Below are 18,592 nucleotides of genomic sequence, written 5' to 3'. Positions count from 1 at the left end.
TGTCGATTTCTTTTGCGTCACGCATCGTATCAGTGTAGTGTGCACCCTGCCTAAAATGAAGGCTCCCTGAGGTTTCCACTTAATAACAACACAGAAAGTTTCCAGATTTCCAGAATTAAATATACGTTTTGTTCCTCATTCATTTTTCTCTCGGGATCGTTACCCCAATGCAGAAATTGAGGAAAAGAGATGAAGAAAATGGAAACGTGCATGATAACTAATTAGTACATATAATATTTCATTTATCTTCAAAATTTGCAATGAGCTCTGTTATTACTATTCACTGCATAATTACTATTCGATATATCGTTTACTACCATATTTACACAAACGATAAAAAATTTTAATTTTTAATAATAAACAAATATTTTAAAATGCAGGAAAAAATTACTCAATAAATAAAATTCGACGACAGAACTTCAGCAACTGTATTTTTCTGCACATAATCCATGGATCAGGCGGTTTAGAAACATCCGGAATTTTTTATCACGGATTGTAGACAGTTGCCTATTGTAGCTTCCCCTCCACTCCGAGAGGTGGAAATTAAAATTAATATTTTGTAATATAATTCACAAACAACACAAAATACAAAAACAAAAAAAAATGGCAGACGGATGCAAGTAGAAGAATCGCGATTGTTCCTAAAAAATCGACAACTACAAACCGCTCCATTCTTTGAGATTTCATGATTAATTAATGAAAACTGAGCATGCGGATTTCTTTTTCATTAGCGAAATTCGCATGCGCGAGTTATACGCAGGAAGCCAGGAAATTATGGTTTTACATTCTTAAGTAAAAAAACCTTCAAAAATCACCAGAAGTGAAAAAGAGAAATCACTGCAATTAATTCATTCTTTAACTCTTTTTTTCATATATGTATCTGCTACTAGTTTTGAATGAATCTCATTGAATGATAAATCTTTTCGTTTAATTATTGTATTTCCGTGGGTGTAATCCTTGCGTATTATGTAAGGGGATGACGACACTCTCCGCTACCATAAAAAGGTTTTTAACAACTGGCTGTTGCGAAGATGAATTTTTGGAAAGAGAGAAAATTCAACTGGCTTTTTTGCGGGGAATCGAACCCTCATCCTTTCACTTTCCAGGTAAACGGCAACGAATCTCTCAATCTTTCCTTGGAGCTCGTGTGCACTGAAAGGGACCGTACATGGACGGCCGGGCCTGACTCAGGCCAAGCTCACAATTGTTGACGCTGCAGTTGAATTTTCTTTCTTTCCAAAAATTCATCTTCGCAACAGCCATTTGTTAAAAACCTTCGTATGGTTAGTGGAGAGTGACGTCATCCTTTCATAAGTCGCCATCTGGTGGCAACGTCAACAATTGTGAGCTTGGTTGAGTCAGGTCCGGCCGTCCATGTACGGTCCCTTTCAGTGCACACGAGCTCCAAGGAAAGATTCGTTGAGAGAAAGAGAAAGAGGGATTCGTTGCCTTTGTAGTCTATAGTCACGACCACCTAGATAACCTAAGGTTATATAGGAGGTCGTGCTATAGTCCGTTTCAGGTTAACTTTGCAGTGAAGGGGAAGCTGCGAGTGAACCGCATCACTCGTTGCTATGGGAACGAAAGCCTCTTAACCAATGCATCGATGCGCGGTCTCGGTAAGGTATGGCCGATTCTCGCCAATCTCACTGAGAAAAATCTTTTTTACGTGTAACGTAATTGCACAGTTAAATTATGTAGTAATAATTATAGAATTAAAAGAAAACCATTGCCGAGATACTTTCAGAAATTAAAGTGAGATTTTTGAAATCATTTGTTTTGTTTTTTGATTAGAAACTGTTTTAAAATTTAGAAAATATAATTATCTTCTATCAGCGTGTCACTTACTCTTCATTGATGTGCCGTAAGTAACACTAAAAATTTCAAAAAACAGTCATATGTTTCTGCAATATTTCCCTTCCCTCAGCTGAAATTTATTTACAAAAAAAAATCCAAACAATACTATGAAAGCAACGTATAATTTTAAAATACTGTGTATTAACCATGGCTCTCAAAAACTTGGGAATTTTTAATTTTTCTTCAATTTAAGTGGAAAAAATTAATATTAAATAACATTAAGAAGAAGCAGATTAACTCTGTTTTCACGTGTAAATGCAGGAATAGCACCAAATAATAATAATGATACGGGAAAGTTTAGAATTTTTCTACTCACTTTTCTTGTAGAAATTTTCGTCGCTCGACCTCTCCCCTTCCCCGAACGGTATACGTCGATGCCACTTGTTTTCACGACAGCTTTAGTCTTTTGTTACGGTTGATGTGGTGCTCATGGTTATTACGGATGATTCTTATAGAGTTTTGTTTACAGCGAGTATTCAAAAACCAAAAATATAGTATTCAGGAATGGAAGAGCAGAGAACTTTAGCGTGGCTATATCTGGTGAAAATAAAGACACAACTGCCACATAAAGGATGAAAGCCCAAACCACTGTGGCCCCCCCCCCCCCTCTCATTTATTTTATCTGAAGAGAGACTAAAGGCAAGGGGCATGAGGAGAAACAGGTGGGTGGAAGATGGCGTCCGTTCGTGTGAGTGGAAGTCGCGACTCTGTCAACACTCTCCGTGATCGGAAACTAAAACTATCCCATAAACATGGCAAAAAATAAATAATTAAAAAAAAAGAAAAACCTAATCAAAACTTCTGTACCCATAAACAGCCTCTCACAATAGTATCGGCAATCTCGTGGAAGAGAAACACTTCTTGTAATCTATGAGTGAATATCTGAACTCACTGAAGCCTATTTTTTAGGAAAAAATAAAACTGATTGGATATTGCTTTTTATGTAACCCTATAACTGCATGTAAAGCAATGAAAAATTGTATCGTTATGGAAAATTCAACAAAATAACGATATAAAAATATATATACAGTATACAATTGTGTAACGGAAAAAACACGACAGTGATATTGGCGGGGAAAATTTCTAGGCTATCGCGCCAGAGTGTCGTTGCCGTTGCTATGGATTTTGATAATTGTAACCAATATTTTTCACAATTTAAAAATTTTAAACAAGTAAACATCGATTCAAAACCATGTTTTTTCAGTATTTTTTTCAAAATCATAGAAAAAATCGAAATATTCTGTATAAAGGTTCACCTTAAACCTCCGATATATGAGAACTATATTTTGCGGCGAAGGAATACATTCTCTACCTTTCTCTTCACTGCAAAGTTAACCTGAAACAGACTATAGTGCGTTCACCCGAAAAGTGAAAGGACGTGGGTTCGATTCCCCGCAAAGACTGTTGAATTTTCCCTTTCAAAAAATTCATATTGGCAACAGCCAGTTATTAAAAACCTGCGTTGCGTATTATCTTCAGTTTTTTTTTTTTTCATACTGAGTAGTTGAAATAGAAATAAATACTTTCAAAATTTGCGTGTGAAAAATAATTTTTCAAAATTTATGCATGGCGTTTTAATGTGAATAGAGAAATCGGCATATTTTAAACAAAAACGGGACAAAAACAACCTCTTCCACAATATGTTGAGCCCTCATAGTTGATGATTGAAATTTTCCAATATGGATTACACGCCGCTGCCGATTAAGATGATTTTGATAGAGATGATTTTTGTGTGTCAGCCCACGGTATATAGTAAATCTCAAGAAAAGAAACTTTTTGAAAATTATTCCCAGGTAAGCGAAAAGTTGCAATCCACGCAATTCAATATCAGTACATTACGAGAGGCTTTCCTTTCTTTATAACACGCACAATAGCGACATGACTCCCAGTGTGACAATAGGTAGAGAGGATGAGTTTTTTCTTAGCCCACAAAAAATATATCAAATCATATTTTTCCTCAAAGTAGCGAAATTCGTACCTGCAGATTATTCGGAGGAAAATACGGTTCAATGAATTTTCTAGTTTATATCAAGTATGGAAAGGTGAAAAAATTCCAACAGAAAACTCCACAAATGAGGCCGAAATGAACCATTGTAAAATATTTTGAAAGAGATATCGCTCAATGTTAGGAAGAGACACGTTGAAATGATATAGTGCATCATTAAGTAATATCACTCGAGTTGTGGATAAATTCGAATCGATTTCAATCAATCGCGAAAAAGTATTGACGTCGTTAAATTAATGATCAGTTGGTGTGCAGCCTCAGTTTTTGCTAGTTTCCCCAGCAATCTCACCACAGAGACCAACAGTCCCCCTACACAACGGTACAAATATTCAATCACACTCCACTCACAATTTGCGATTAAATTGCAGCGCTAAAATTCATGCACAACACCAAAAACGCAATGAAGCTGTTAGGTCACATGTACGCACTTTCGACCCAACTCATTCGGTCCATAGCGATAGACCGGAGTTGTGCTTGTTCTGAAAGAAAGAAAAAGAAACAAGACTGATACATCCGCTTCAACACATATGTAGCAGTTAACCTCTTTACGATCACGGACGTAATATTACGTCCAAACACCAGTGGAATAAATTCAACCGCTGTGGTGGTCGAGTGATTATAGTGACGGACTCGCATCGCGAGTATCCGGGTTCGAATCCCACCGTCGCCACAGTGGTGGTCAGCTGAAGTTGGTTTTCTGCGGTTCCCAAATTCAAGACGCGAATGCGAGCCCATCTCCCCGTTAAAAAGTCTCGCCACAGGCCTACAACGATAAAATTATTCAGTCATTACACTTCCCTCATAGTCAAAACAGTTGGTGGCAGAATATAATATCCCCACACATAGTTATTAAATAGTTATTAAATTATACAGAAACAAAACTTCTCGTCAGGTTCGCAACACATACATTCCAACATGTACAAATTTGTTAGAACTGCCGCAGAGGAATATAAACGAGGTGCATGTATGGTTTAGTAGTGGTATAAATTCAAACAAGTTCTCTGCGTTTTCTTTCCTCTCTCTTCACCATCGCGAAGCTTTGAAGCAACAAAGCTATTATCACGATTGTCTATATTTATTATCTGCGGAAAAGTTGCTTTTTCTTTCCTTCTTTCTTTATAATGGATATACGTAGGGTGAGGGTAAAAAAAAGACACTAAAAAAACTTATCTATATTAGCTTATACATACTTTTTCCTTTTATATTTTTTTTCTTTTCCCTTTCTTCCTTTTTCCAACGTGTGGTTAGGTTAGGACAAGGTTACCATATTTATCGCCGATTCGTTGAAAAGAGATAACCCCATAGACGAAGATAGACTTGAGAGTCTGGGGGGCACGATGATGCCAATTCACATATACACATATACATTAGATCAGTAGGCTCCACCTTTGATGCTGGGGGGCCCCGCCCTCCTTGTATTTCCACCCATGGATAACCCAAATTTCTTGCCAAAACCTTGTACGTGAGGTGGTTGATACCGTCAATAAACGATTGCCCATCTACAATCGACGGAAGTAGTTCACGGGTCGACCCAAGTTCATGATATCATTTCTCGTGCTCGTGAGGACTTAAACGCAATTTGACACTCTTCCCCCGTGAGGATCCCTCTCTGTTTTCGCGATGAAAGTCTTGCATCACACGTACGAGCGCACACAAACGAATAAAAAATTGTGCCATGCGTACATGCATTGAGGTTCTGTTTGTTCCCGTAGCCACTTCCTTTTTAGTTTTGCTGCTGCTGCTGCTGGACAAGCCGACGAAAAACCCGCCCTCGCACAATGAACGAACACGATGACTCCGCCGTCGTCGTCACCACCACCAACCTAACACGCGAGACAACGAGCTTTCAAGGTGAAATTAATCTCTGCGTGACATCACAAAAGAAAAACAGCCATCACTCACAAAAGAGATGTTTATGGAGTACTCACATGACGACAACGACACAAAATCGCCGTGTGTTCATGTCATTGTTTTGATTCCGATCGATCAATCAGCGGAATCTCGCGATATCAATCTTGGATTGTGTGAGGCTGCATCATCATCAAACTTGTCATGTTCGAGATGGGAATGTTGCGCATGTAAGTGTATATTTTCATCCTCATGTTTATTCTCTGTGCGCCTTAATTCCACTTTTGAGTCTTCATGACGTTGTTTTCGAAGCGTCAGGGCGTATCAGAAATCGGTGAAAAATCACATTAATCATTATTTTCTGAAATAAAAAGGTCGATAAGATGCCTGCGCTTGTCAGAAACATATCGTCTCTCTCCATCAACACGACAAGTTCTGTTTGTCGACTTGTCACTGTCTGTGACAAATTTAAATCATAAACCCATGTCTTGAATTCTTCAACTCTTTTTCCCCCTCCCCTGTAAGATTGATGTGAGTGCATTTGAGCCATGATATGAGTAATTTATAAATCGGAGAGCACAGATATAAGTACGTACCGTGTGTTTCATAAGGATATGCCCAATGCTGTTTTATCAACACAACAAAATTGAGATTTCTTCGCAGAAAAATTGTATACATGACGAAATCGCCTTTTACTTAATAAGTTGGGGGACATCAAACATGTTGTTATCAATAATGGCGGTTTCTTGATACACTTAAAACATACGTGTTAGCCAGTGGCGGATTTAAGTCGTTCGAGGCCCCCGGTGTAAAAGGAAATATTGGACCTCTTAAATTAGGAAAAAAAACCCAAACTTTTCCTAAAAACCCATTTTTTTCCTAATTTAAGGGGCCCAATATTTTCTTTTACACCGGAGGCCTCGAACGACTTTAATCCGACAATGGCTAACAGGCGCGCGCTCAGTGCGCCCACCGTTAAATCCGCCGCTGGTGTTAACTTGTTCATGGTCGATTTTGCTTGCCCTGCTTCCAACAGCAAATGTTTTTGAAATAGTATCTGAACATAGCCCTGGGTCCTTATGTCCCAAGGCAAGGTTTCCCCCCCCCCCGATTTCATTGTTCGGTCTCACACTTTTGTACACATCTGTACTTACTTGTACATGTGCGTATATGTACATACTTGTACATATACGCTTCTTTAAATCTCGCATTTGAATGCATATTGTCAAAGGATCCTAGGCACCCTAAAATACCCTTTTTCTTTTTAGGAACCCATTTACCCCCCCACGAACTCATTGAATAACCCGATTCTCTTAGCTATATGTCTGACCTCCCACATGTTGTTTGTAATTGCATACATGACCAGGGGGTCCTTTAGGTCCCAGGAGAAAGACCCCAATTATTTTTTTTTCTCCTTGTAACTCAGAATTTTTCTTCGGTGTGATCACGCCCTTCAGGGAAATGAGGTTATATATGAGCCCTGTCATCGCGACAGGGCCTGGTCGTGCTCGGTCCATTCTGCTATGTTCTGCCAACAGCAAAAAAGTAACTTCCGTGCACTTGCCTACAGTTTTCCCTGTAATAATAACAATAAACTATATTTATATTATAAGAACTTTGCTTTTGGCGATTCTCTGAAAAAAAAAATTCCAATAGCCAGGGTCGGTCCTACAAATTTTGCCGCCGTTTGAATTCGCTGTCTGAAAAGAGTTTTCTTTCTTAACGTCTATTACCCTAATATAGTGGTTCTCCAAAGTATGGAACGCTTTCCTCTGGGAAGGAGCTGATCACACCGATGATTTAGGGCACTAGTTCTCATACTTTTGGCGACCGTGGCTCCCTTGTAGCGACCACGTTTATCCGTTGTTTGTTTCCGACAAAGAACACCTCAAATTTTTGAAGTACTTATGTTCTGTGTCTTTTTTGTGCCGCTATCAAGAATATAAAAAAGAGTCACTTCAAAACATTAAGTCGGCAATCATCAATGTCAACAGCTTACTGCGACCTCCTTAAGAAAGGTTCGGGACGCCCCGCGGCGCACACTTTGAGAAACACTTGACGCTTCTGGTGATATTTTGGGCTGTCAAACTAAAACAATGCGGTGGGGGGGGTATAATTTGAATCAGCACCGCAACTAATTGGGAAGCAGGCGGATCTTGTGCCCTGGGGGAACAAATTTCACCCTTTAACCCCTCTTTCAACATTAAAAGGGGGCGCCGAAATGCGTGCTCGCCCCAGCTGCCAAAGCATTCAGTAGCGACAATGAGTATGGTAAAAACAGAGAAAATATAATATTATTTTTGCAGCACCACACTGCAGAAAAATGGCATAAAGCTAGTGGCTACTTATGGAACCTTGTTTGCAAGGAGAGGAGTCTGTCACACAGACGATCCCGATTACAGACTGAATGTGTACACATCAAAAAACACCGTCATAACAAATCTGACGTGAAAAATTTCACCCCTGTAAACACCACCTCTAAATGTACACCACTGTAAATGCCATCCCTGCCGCCTCGACGCCTCATGCCTGGCGCCGGCCCCACCAAGAACGGCAGCGCACACAGCGGTCACCTCTTAATTTTACAGGAAACATTAATTACAGAATACGAAAGAGTGCACAATTACATGGAGATCGTTATAACGACGCCCCTCGTTCCACTTAAAACGGACGTTAGATTGGGAGGTCGTTACACATCGAGCGTGTGAAAAAAAAATTTTTTTTTACTTCTCAAGAGAATTTAGATAAGATTCTCGAGAATAATATAGCGACCCAAATTAATTAACTAATTAATTAATTAATTTTTATTTTTAAAGGACATTTTGACGTACAATATTTTTTTCTGTTGGCCTCAGTAGAGACAGGGCGACAACTTTCTGATTATTGGAAGTTGGAGAACAGGGGGGACCGTATAAAAATGTAGATATCTTTTGTTACACAATGTATATTCACTCTCAAAACTGATACAGGGCAATTTTTTGAACGCCTTTTGAGCATTATTTTAATTTTAATCGTACCTCTACGGCAGACGGTTTTTGAGATAAAAGCCGCATTAGCACTTACTGGACACCCTGTATGATGAAGTCTCTAGGGAAATTTTTACGACCGATTACAGTGAAAGCTGTCTATAATGATACTGTATGGACCTGGAAAAAAATATTGCGTAGACAGAGGTTATCGTTGTAGACAGTTTGAGCATTTGCGCTATTTCCTATTGAACAGGAACTCCGCCGGGACCAAAGACCACATCGTTATAAGTAGGTTTATCGTTATAGACAGTATCGTTATACACAGGTTTCACTGTATACCGTTTCGAATGTTTATGAAAGCCCTTTTCCCGTCCATTACATTAATATGTTCTTTTCCACAAGTCGTATTTGAATAAGCACTTTCTTTTATTTTAAATATTTATCGTTCAACAGAAATTGTTCTACGCCAAAGCTGTATTTTAAGAGAGCCTATTTTGACGGAATGTTATTATGTTAAGTTGGCCTGTATACTTCAATCGCATAAATATCATGAGAATTTATGGTGTGTTGTTTCTCTCACCATGTTCAAGTGTAGAGCTTTTCTCAGTGAAATCCAGACAAAGAAAAGCTGAGTTATATGAGAACTTCTTGGTACCGGACACCCATGGGAAAGGGTGTTGAAAATTTGTCCGCAATGGGGAGGTACGATACAGAGTGAAACCTCGTTTATACGACTTTTCACATTTATACGACGTTACATTATTTAATATACTGTTCCCGAAGCATTATTTAATTCACTGTTGCCGCAGCATTATTCAATATACTGTTGTTGAAGCATCATTTCATTCAATGTTGCGGAAGCATCATTTAATTCACTGTTGCGAAAGCATCATTTCATTCAATGTTGCGGAAGCATAATTTAATCCACTGTTGCCGAAACATTATTTGATATACTGTTGCCGAAGCATTTAATCCGCCGTTGCCAAGGCATCATTTAATCTACTGTTGGAGAGGCATCATTTAGTCCACTGTTGCGGAAATATAATTTAATACACTGTCGCCGAAGAATCATTTAATCCAATTTTGCGGAGAAGCAATATTTAATATACTGTTGCAGAAGCAATATTTATTATACTGTTGCAGAAGCAATATTTAATATACTGTTGCTGGAGCAATATTTAATATACTGTTGCAGAAGCAATATTTATTATACTGTTGCAGAAGCAATATTTAATATACTGTTGCTGGAGCAATATTTAATATACTTATATGACATGAATGTCGCTCTCCACTTGTTAATATGTAATATACTTGTTTGTATTTAATATACTGTTGCAGAAGCAATATTTAATATACTGTTGCAGAAGCATTTAATCCACAGTTGCTGAAGCATCACTTAATCCACTGTTGTGGAAGCATCATTTAATCCACTCTTGCCGAAGCATCATTTAATCCATTGCTTCGGAAGCATAATTTAATCCAGTGCTGCCGAAGCATTATTTAACCTCTGGTTATGAGAGCATTATATGAACTAATAGTTGACCGGTGACTAAAAAAATAAATTAAAATAGACCGGAATATAATATATAAGCTAGAGAGCCTTATTGAATCCTTATTGAGAGATCATTCTTTATTCCATTGTTGTGTGAGCGCATTATTTGTACCATTTTTTGCGAGACTATTCTTGTGAAATAAACAAAATCGAGATAAACTCACTTCTCTGAGATTCTTGATCAATCACAATCACAGACAGAAAGACGACATCAATATCTACCGAAATTGCGATTTTTTGGAAAAGATGAGATTATTTTTCTAATAATTGCGATATTTTTCATATTTTCAAAGGAGTTTCCCAAAAATTAATTCTCTAGATTTTGAAGATCTTTTTTCAAGAATTCGATAGGAAAGGTGAATTTTTCATTCAAGAGATGTCGCCACGTGAACTGTACAAACTGTTGCTAATTACAAAGAGTCAGATATTTTTTCACATGTATATATATATCGTCATCAGTAATTTCTAGATTCCTCTCTGAACAATGGAATTTCAACAATAGTTCTCGCAAGGTTTGAATGAGGCACTATAGCAGCTACAAAAAATTATCTCAAAATAATCGGTGTATCGTCGCTTTCTAAGAATATTTTTCAACAATGCTCTCGATTGTTTCAATATTTTTCATCAATGGCATAATTAACATAAATTATTACCATAATGGATTGACCGAAAAATAAAAACAATGACGATTGTTAATGCATTCCAAAAATTGTTTTCTCTATGTCGTTTTGATTGTCTCATAAAAATCGTTTGAATAATGCTACGATAACACATAATTCAACAGTGGTTTGACAATAGTGCTTGATATATTTCTTTAAAACACTATTTTTCTTTTTTTTCTTAATTGTTGACAACAATGGTTGGAAACAGTTCCTCTTAGCAAAAACATAATTAAATATTTGCGCTTGTAATTTTCAAAAGTACAATATATTAAACAAGCATATTAAACAATAATCTCATAAAAGTTGGTTCAATGATGTTTTCCGACAATATTTTTCAACAATGCTCTCTCAAACGATGGTTTCAGCAATAACTTTCAAGTAATAGTTTTGAACACTATTTTCAAGTACGGGCGTGTCTTTCATATTCAGTTTTTTATTACAACAGTCGGAAAAAGAGAGAAATTTTTCCAATATTAACTGATCAAAAATATTTTAGAACTAATTATTTCGAAAATAGTGCATTTTTAGAACGGTTTAAAAATATTTTTATTCGATAATATTTTTAATTTCCAATCGACAACAGAAGACTTTTGTTACTATATCGTTTTATTTAAAAATACTGAGGCTAGAGTGCGCGGACTACTTTGGCCCCAGGGGTGAGGCAGTGTTGCGTTACGTTGTCCCAAAACGAAAAAATGATTGAAACAAGCGTACTAGAAACTGATTGCTTCAGGTCCGTATGTTAGCCGGCAATTCCGCCTGGCCGTAGCACTAGTTAGGCAAGCCCACCTTCAAAAGCTAATATTCACCAACAGGTTGCAGCAGTTCTGTTTTCATAACCCTGTTAAATACACGTGTTTTGTGGTTGTCATACTTCCGTCTGTACACGGAATCCAGTATATGTTTTGGTTTTGGTAAGTACCAAATTGTAAAAGCCAATATCATCCTAATTATAATGTATAAAATGCTTTCGTCGAACCATCCAAGTCTTTTGGTGAAATGCATTGATCAAAAAATAGTGCTGGTAACTTCAAAAAAAAAGGTGGTTAACTTTGTCCCAAAAAAAAATGGAACAAAGTGGTGTAAAATGTTTGAACCAACTCCGGGAACTGGAAGTAGTAAAAACTAACAATAACTCTGTTAAGGGAAATTTTTTCCATTGGAATAAACTCCTCCAGAAACTGTGGGAACGCTATCTTTAAAGGTAATTTTGGAAGAAAGAGATATCGTTGTAAATGCTTGGAAGGAAAAATATTTTTCAAGACTGGTTATGAGTGTTGTAGAAATTGGCACGCACTGTTCTAGATCATGGAGCCTGCAAAAAAATTTTGGAAGTGGCCAATAAAATAAAAGACATATTTTCTACAAATGGTCTAATCGTCTCGCACAAATACAAATCGCACAATACAAATACAACGCCACAACAGGCAAATTGCCCAACGAGGTGGCTGATTTAAGAACATCATGGATCCCCGAGCCATTTTTTGGAGGCCCTACCTACTACTGCTACACCACACATGAACCCCGCCCACACCATCCCCCCCAACGAATCGGTATATACGGGAACGTGCGTGTACGTGTAGTGAAACCTGACGTGAAGTTTTTTTGTTTCTCTCTAATGCTTGTTATGTGTAGTGCTGCCATCTGCCACCAGTTTTTCTAACTATGAGTGAAGTGTTATGATTGAATGATTTATCGTTGTAGGACTGTTGCTCTCTGTGGCGAGGCTTTTTAACAGGGAGATCGGCTCGCATTTGCGCCTTGAAGTTGGGAACCACAGAAAACCAACTTCAGTTGACCACCACTGTGGGGTTCGAACTTGGATCCTCGCATCGCGAGTCCGTCACTATAACCACTCGACCACCACAGCGGCAAAGATCAAGCCTTCAAAATTATTAAAAAAAGAGAGAAATTGCCAAGAATTGAAAATTGTTTTCGAACTTATAAAAGACTGACGCAAGGATCATACTTAGGTATTGCACCTATTTAAGACTTCTAACAAGACTGATGTTGTTTAGTCTCCCTTTTCTTTTTATTGATTTGTAAACATTTCTTTGTTTTGACAAAGAAGTACCAATGCAAATAAAGTGTATTTTTGTATTAATATGTGAGAGTACTTTTTCTTCAAAACCAATAGGTTCCATCGCTTCAAGCATGCTTTACAGTGTTCTCAATAAGAAACATTTGATGTTAGTAAAGTTACCCTAACGGCCTAACGTATGGGTTACTTTGGCCCAAAATAAAAATAAATAAATTTCATAAAAATACAGTGAGAAAGTGGATTTGTTATATCGCAGTCTTTTAGGGAAAGGTTTGAACTATTCGAAAATTAGTTTAAATCTCGGTTTTTTTAATTGTTATTTTCTAGGATAAGATAAAATAAAAAGATTTTCATAAAAGCGGCAAAAGTGTAATGCTTGTTTACGGTGTTCTTTTCTTTCGTTTTTCTCATTGAACATTCTAATTTGAAACATTGAAAATTTTGAACATTCTATCACTTTTTTTTTCTAAAATGACGAATCAGGCCATTCACACAAAAGTCATTCTCATCGTGTACCGACAATGTTTCGGTAGATATTGCAGCTCATAACGCTTTTGCTGAGGAATGATATTTTGCCAATCAATGCCGATTTTCGTCGAATGCTTTCATCATTAAGAAATTATCACAAAAACCTATTAATTCAAAATCCTTGGAAAATGAACGCAAATGATTTATGCTATTTTTGTGTTTCTTAATAAAAGTACATAGTTCTCTCAACATTAATTTTACTTAATAATTACTGGTCGAATAAATGTAATTTTTATTCTTTTCAATACACTTTGATAGTCTTAAAAAAACTTTCATGATTATCGCTGGAGTAGTTTATAGAAAATTCAACTGCGGTCAAAATGACATTGTCTTGGGCTTTTACAAAATTCCACAATGTTGTGGTGGAAAAGGAAATTGAGTTGTAAAAAATATAAACTAATATAATTCACTTGAACTTATAAATTTCCAGCACCGAACCCATTTGAATAACAAATAGTTGGTTTTATGTTCATGATTGCGTCAATGAGGGAATAGGACATCCATGACTTATTCCGTTTATCGGGTCATTTTACGGGTCTATTTACGGGGTCATATTTTTGCTCTGCCCTTGGGAGAGCAGAAACATTACCCTAATCTTCCTTAACCGCTTCAAACCTGAGCCAAAATAAACCATTAAAATATATTTTTTGGATTGATTTGTGTTTATTATGCGTCAAAATGCCCTTTAAAAAGAAAAAATTGCAATTAATTAATTAACTAATTTGGGTCTATACCATTGCCCAGGGTAATGCGAGTTACGAATACCTCACGTCTTAAAAAAATAATCATTAAAACCATTTAAAGCTGTTAAAAATGAAGGTATACATATGTGTACTTCTGGAGCGAAGAGGTTAGCCAAAGATTCGATTGCATTCAAAATTTACATGAATTACGTATTTTGATTTTTGCCAATTTTTTTGGAAAATACAATGCTAAATTCCAATAAATACCACCAACTTCCTCATCACCGTTTATAGCATGATATTTCTCATTTCTACCAATCTTTCGACCTCACTTTTCCGAATCCAACCCCGACATGTCACTGAGAAGTGATATTTTACCAATCATTGCCGATTTGCGCCAAATTATTTCTTTAAAACATAACACGGCCCAGGCTCTATCGACTTTGGACTATTTTTGCCCCGTTAAGGTGTGGGATCTTGTTGGAGGTTCGCCAAATGCTGCCTATTTCTGCCAAGTTATGCTGATTTCGGTCAAATATGGTCATATTACAGTATATTCTGTGTAGAAACTTCTACCAGTACAACCCTCATACAACGGATTGAAAAAAAAATTGCTGCGCATTAATTTTGTTGCGAGGAGTCGTTGACTATAAAACGTCCAAGCATAACTCATGAACACGTTACACACGCACGCATGTACAAAATACGTTTTCATGTGTTTCGCAAAAAAATGTAAACATCCATACCTTCACACGCACACACAAAGTTTCTGCATATGTCAATTCGTTAGAAATTCCCCAGAGAATATTCACGAGGTGCATGTACGGTTAAGTAAGAAGTAGTAGCTGTTACGAAAAATGATGCCAAAAGCGAGAGCAAAAATGCGGTTTATTGTTATACTCATTGAAAAGTCGCCAATGGGGGGGGGGGGGAAATGTAGTGCTTATGTAAATCGCAGTTGATTGAAATGCATTCTACTAAAAAAAAGTTTTGCATGACAAATAAAGTATGTGAGATGAATACAGTAGAATCTCTCGATAACGAACGTCCATGGGACCGCAAATTTTTTCCGCTAACGAAAAATGTCTGTCTTTATGGGTAGTAAAATACATTTTGTGTCCCGTCGACGTAATTCAGAAAAGTGTCCGCTGACGGGAAGTATCCGTTGTGGGAGGTTCCGCTGTACCCATATTTATGATCATAATTATCATGTTATGTACAAGGTGGTCGTAAAATAACTTTGCCGATATATGAGCCCGTAGCGGGAGCAAAAATCAACCAATTTGGGTGAAATTCGAGATGTAGGTGTTTCAGAATATGCGCTCAAGGATGGCGGGGGACGACGACGAAACACTAGGATTTGCGGTTATGAAGAGAAACGAGAAAATTCCAAAAATTCGAATGGCACCACCTACTTTTATGTATTGCAAAATGAAAAAGCAAAACATCAATGGCGCTGGAACGGTACCTGCAGCACGATAAACGCGGGCGCAGGACGCAAAGAAAGATCTCACTCAGGGGCTGGTGAGCTTTACTCTCGGTCTGGGAATTTCTTCAAATCTGCTGAAGTCCCCAACCGAGCGTCCAGTGCACCAACCCCTTGGTGAGATCTTCTTTCTTTGTCTGCGTCCTGCGCCCGCATTTATCGTGCTGCAGGTACTGTTCCAGTGCCATTTATGTGTTTTTTGGTACGCTGATTATTTTACAACGCGTAAAAGTGGGTGTTGCCATTCGAATTTTCGAAAGTTTTTCCTTGTGGCCGTAACCATAAGAGCTAGGATTTCGATTTTTTTTTGTCATATCCTCGAGCGCATACTTTGAAACACTTGTGTATCGAATTTCATCCAAATTCGTTGATTTTTGCTCCCGCTAGGGGCTCATATATATCGGCAAAGTTATTTTATGACCACCCTGTAGAATTTATATGTTGGGAGAATAATTTCAAACCTCGATTTCAGAAAGGATAAAATTTCAATCACGTCCCGTTGATGAAACAGGACATTTCTATGAAAAAAGTTTGGACGGCTAAAAATACGTCAAAATACGGGACATATGGTCACAATAAACATCATACATAAAAATCGCATGAAAACAATTCACCAAGAAGTTCTTCGCGAGTGAAGATGATCAATCGAACGCTCGTGAACGATTCGAGTCTGTTCATCGACCGGAGATGGTTCGACGCTGAACCGAGAAGCGTTATCCGATGAAGTAATTTCTCAGGAATCGAGTCATCCAATTCCACGGAAAGACGAAACGGACAAAGATTTATCCGACATATTTCATTGACTTCGCCATCGTATAAAAGATCCCATCCCCTGCTGGCGACGAACGAAAGCCGTTGAAAATTGGCGGATTATCGAAAAACGATTCCTTAGTCAAAATTATTTTCCGTTGAGTATATAAACTCCGTTTCAGAACCCCTTTTTCCTTTCGGGAACTGGGAACGATGAAAATACGTATTATATTTTCCCCTCATCCGACATTATTATCTCTTTCCAAGTTTCCAAACGACGATCATGATGGGTACGAATAAAGTAAATCGATGCTAACTATTTGGGAACTCGATGATCACCATGAACTGATACGTTAAGATTTCCAAAGACGAAATACAGTCGAACTCGGTTATAACGACATCGAAGATTCTGCTAATTCTTGTTGTTATAATCGAGATGTCGTTGCAGCCGAGGTTCCCGATGTATTTTCGGGAATGATGAAATTCTCATACTATTTGACAAGGAGAATTAGGATGGAGGGTACTTATGAAACAGCAATGAGTACGTAGAATACATACTATATTTATTGCCGATTCGTCAAATAGAGAGCATTTGAATTTCTTGCCAATTCGCTTGTAAGCGAAGGGGTTAAACTTAGCCTATCCGGATAGATAGAACCGTTCACCACCCCGGACTGATACAAAGCACCTTACTTCCGTTACCTCAAAAGAAGCAGAGTTGTGTCGGAAAAGTTAGTAAAGATTTATAGTGGTGGCTCCCCTTTCCCCATGCTCGCAAGTATCGAATCACTCGCGTCGAAGACAGCCATCAACTCGATGCAACGTACAAGCCATTTGACTAAAATGGCTAGCTGAACCCAATGACTAGGAAGAAAAATTGCACGTGCTCCCAGTGGCACATAAGAGCCGGAGACAGCAGCTTGGGATTTCAAAAGAAGTGGGGAAAAGACGTATGGAGCAAGTTGGCATGTTGAAGGGGGAAAGATTTGAGAATGGTCTAAATACACAATATATACAAAATATATATACAGCGCTTCCACAGTGACGAGAAACGAAGAACCAAAGCCTCCAAAGCCTATTTCTTACCCACACATATTTACATAATATATATATATAATATACGCTATTTACATAATATGAATTTCCCTTTTTATATAATTGGTGATGCACATAAACATTACTATGTATTAGAGACAGATGGCATAGATGGATACTTCAGCGCCTCACGCCACAGTGCGTGAAATAAGGAAGGCGGGTCATGTCTCCAGTGGTGCAGATGGTAGCATGCTTTCCCGGTAAGAGGGCCTGGTTTCGAGACCCGGCGGAGACGTGATGATTTTTCTTCTCGAGTTCACCTCAGCATAATATCCGGAAAATAACTGTTTCCTTGATTACTATGTATAATACATATTGGGAACACATGTCATTATGAGCTTATGCAAGGTTGCAAAATTATTATCATACTATGTAAATGTATATACAAAAACATTTGTTTATTCTTCCGGTTGTTTTACGACAGGGTCGCTGAGTGTGTCGCCTTTATCATAAGGTGTGTTAGCCTATATCCAGAGAACTCCGTCACTCAAACCATTCATTGGACTGACACCAGAATTTGTATGTATGTATAAAGACTATTTTTTTCAAATGATGCGGAAAAATTATCCATCATCATCATCAAAAAAAAAAATGTCGCTAGGAGGCAGCACTTTTCAGCAAAATGTAAATTGGCGTATTGCTGGAAAGTATATTTCCTGTATCTTCACATGAATAGAAATTTTGTACCATCAGAGATGAATCTGGACTGAATTGCCTCTCCAAAGAATTATTAAATAAGTATTCAACACTCATTTACGTTCAATCGAATAATAACAGTAATTCAATAAGAATGTTAACCTATTCAAGAGACAGACACGAAGTCCCGTCATTATTCAACAGAAATCGAGACTTTCAGTCTGTCCATGAATATATTCAGATATAGTTTTTTTAGAATATATTCCCCTTGAATTATTCATCATCCAATCAATAAATACTCAGACTCCCGCTTATAATAATCTTTCATGTTTATTGAATGAAGAAGATAATGATTCAAGGTCTTTTTCTTTTTTACGGCCCGCACGTGTCCATGTTGTCAACGATTAGCTCCTGATGAAGCTCCGAGAAACCCACATCGATCCTATAATTTTTTTTCTTCTCCTCCTTTCCCGGCTATTA

At 37.6% G+C, this 18,592-nt stretch overlaps 1 protein-coding gene across 2 annotated transcripts in view; it reads left to right on the top strand.

Moving 5' to 3' along the window:
• LOC149075525 (metabotropic glutamate receptor 1-like) overlaps positions 1 to 18,592 on the top strand; it is a 167,166-nt gene that overhangs the window by 51,902 nt on the left and 96,672 nt on the right. Inside the window, exon 1 of one of the 2 annotated variants that reach the window (XM_089242899.1) lies at positions 5,684 to 5,940. The exons of the other annotated variant lie outside the window; for it this stretch is intronic. The gene's annotated coding sequence lies outside the window, so the exon portion shown is untranslated. Of the gene's footprint in view, positions 1 to 5,683; positions 5,941 to 18,592 lie in introns of those variants that run through there. 2 annotated transcript variants of the gene reach the window in all.

This window comes from Pholcus phalangioides, unplaced genomic scaffold, assembly GCF_987345545.1.
Source record: "Pholcus phalangioides strain wild (caught in Gottingen) unplaced genomic scaffold, Ppha-v1.0 ptg000015l_1, whole genome shotgun sequence".
Lineage (NCBI taxonomy): Eukaryota > Metazoa > Arthropoda > Arachnida > Araneae > Pholcidae > Pholcus > Pholcus phalangioides.
This window is presented reverse-complemented; position numbering and strand designations above follow the sequence as displayed.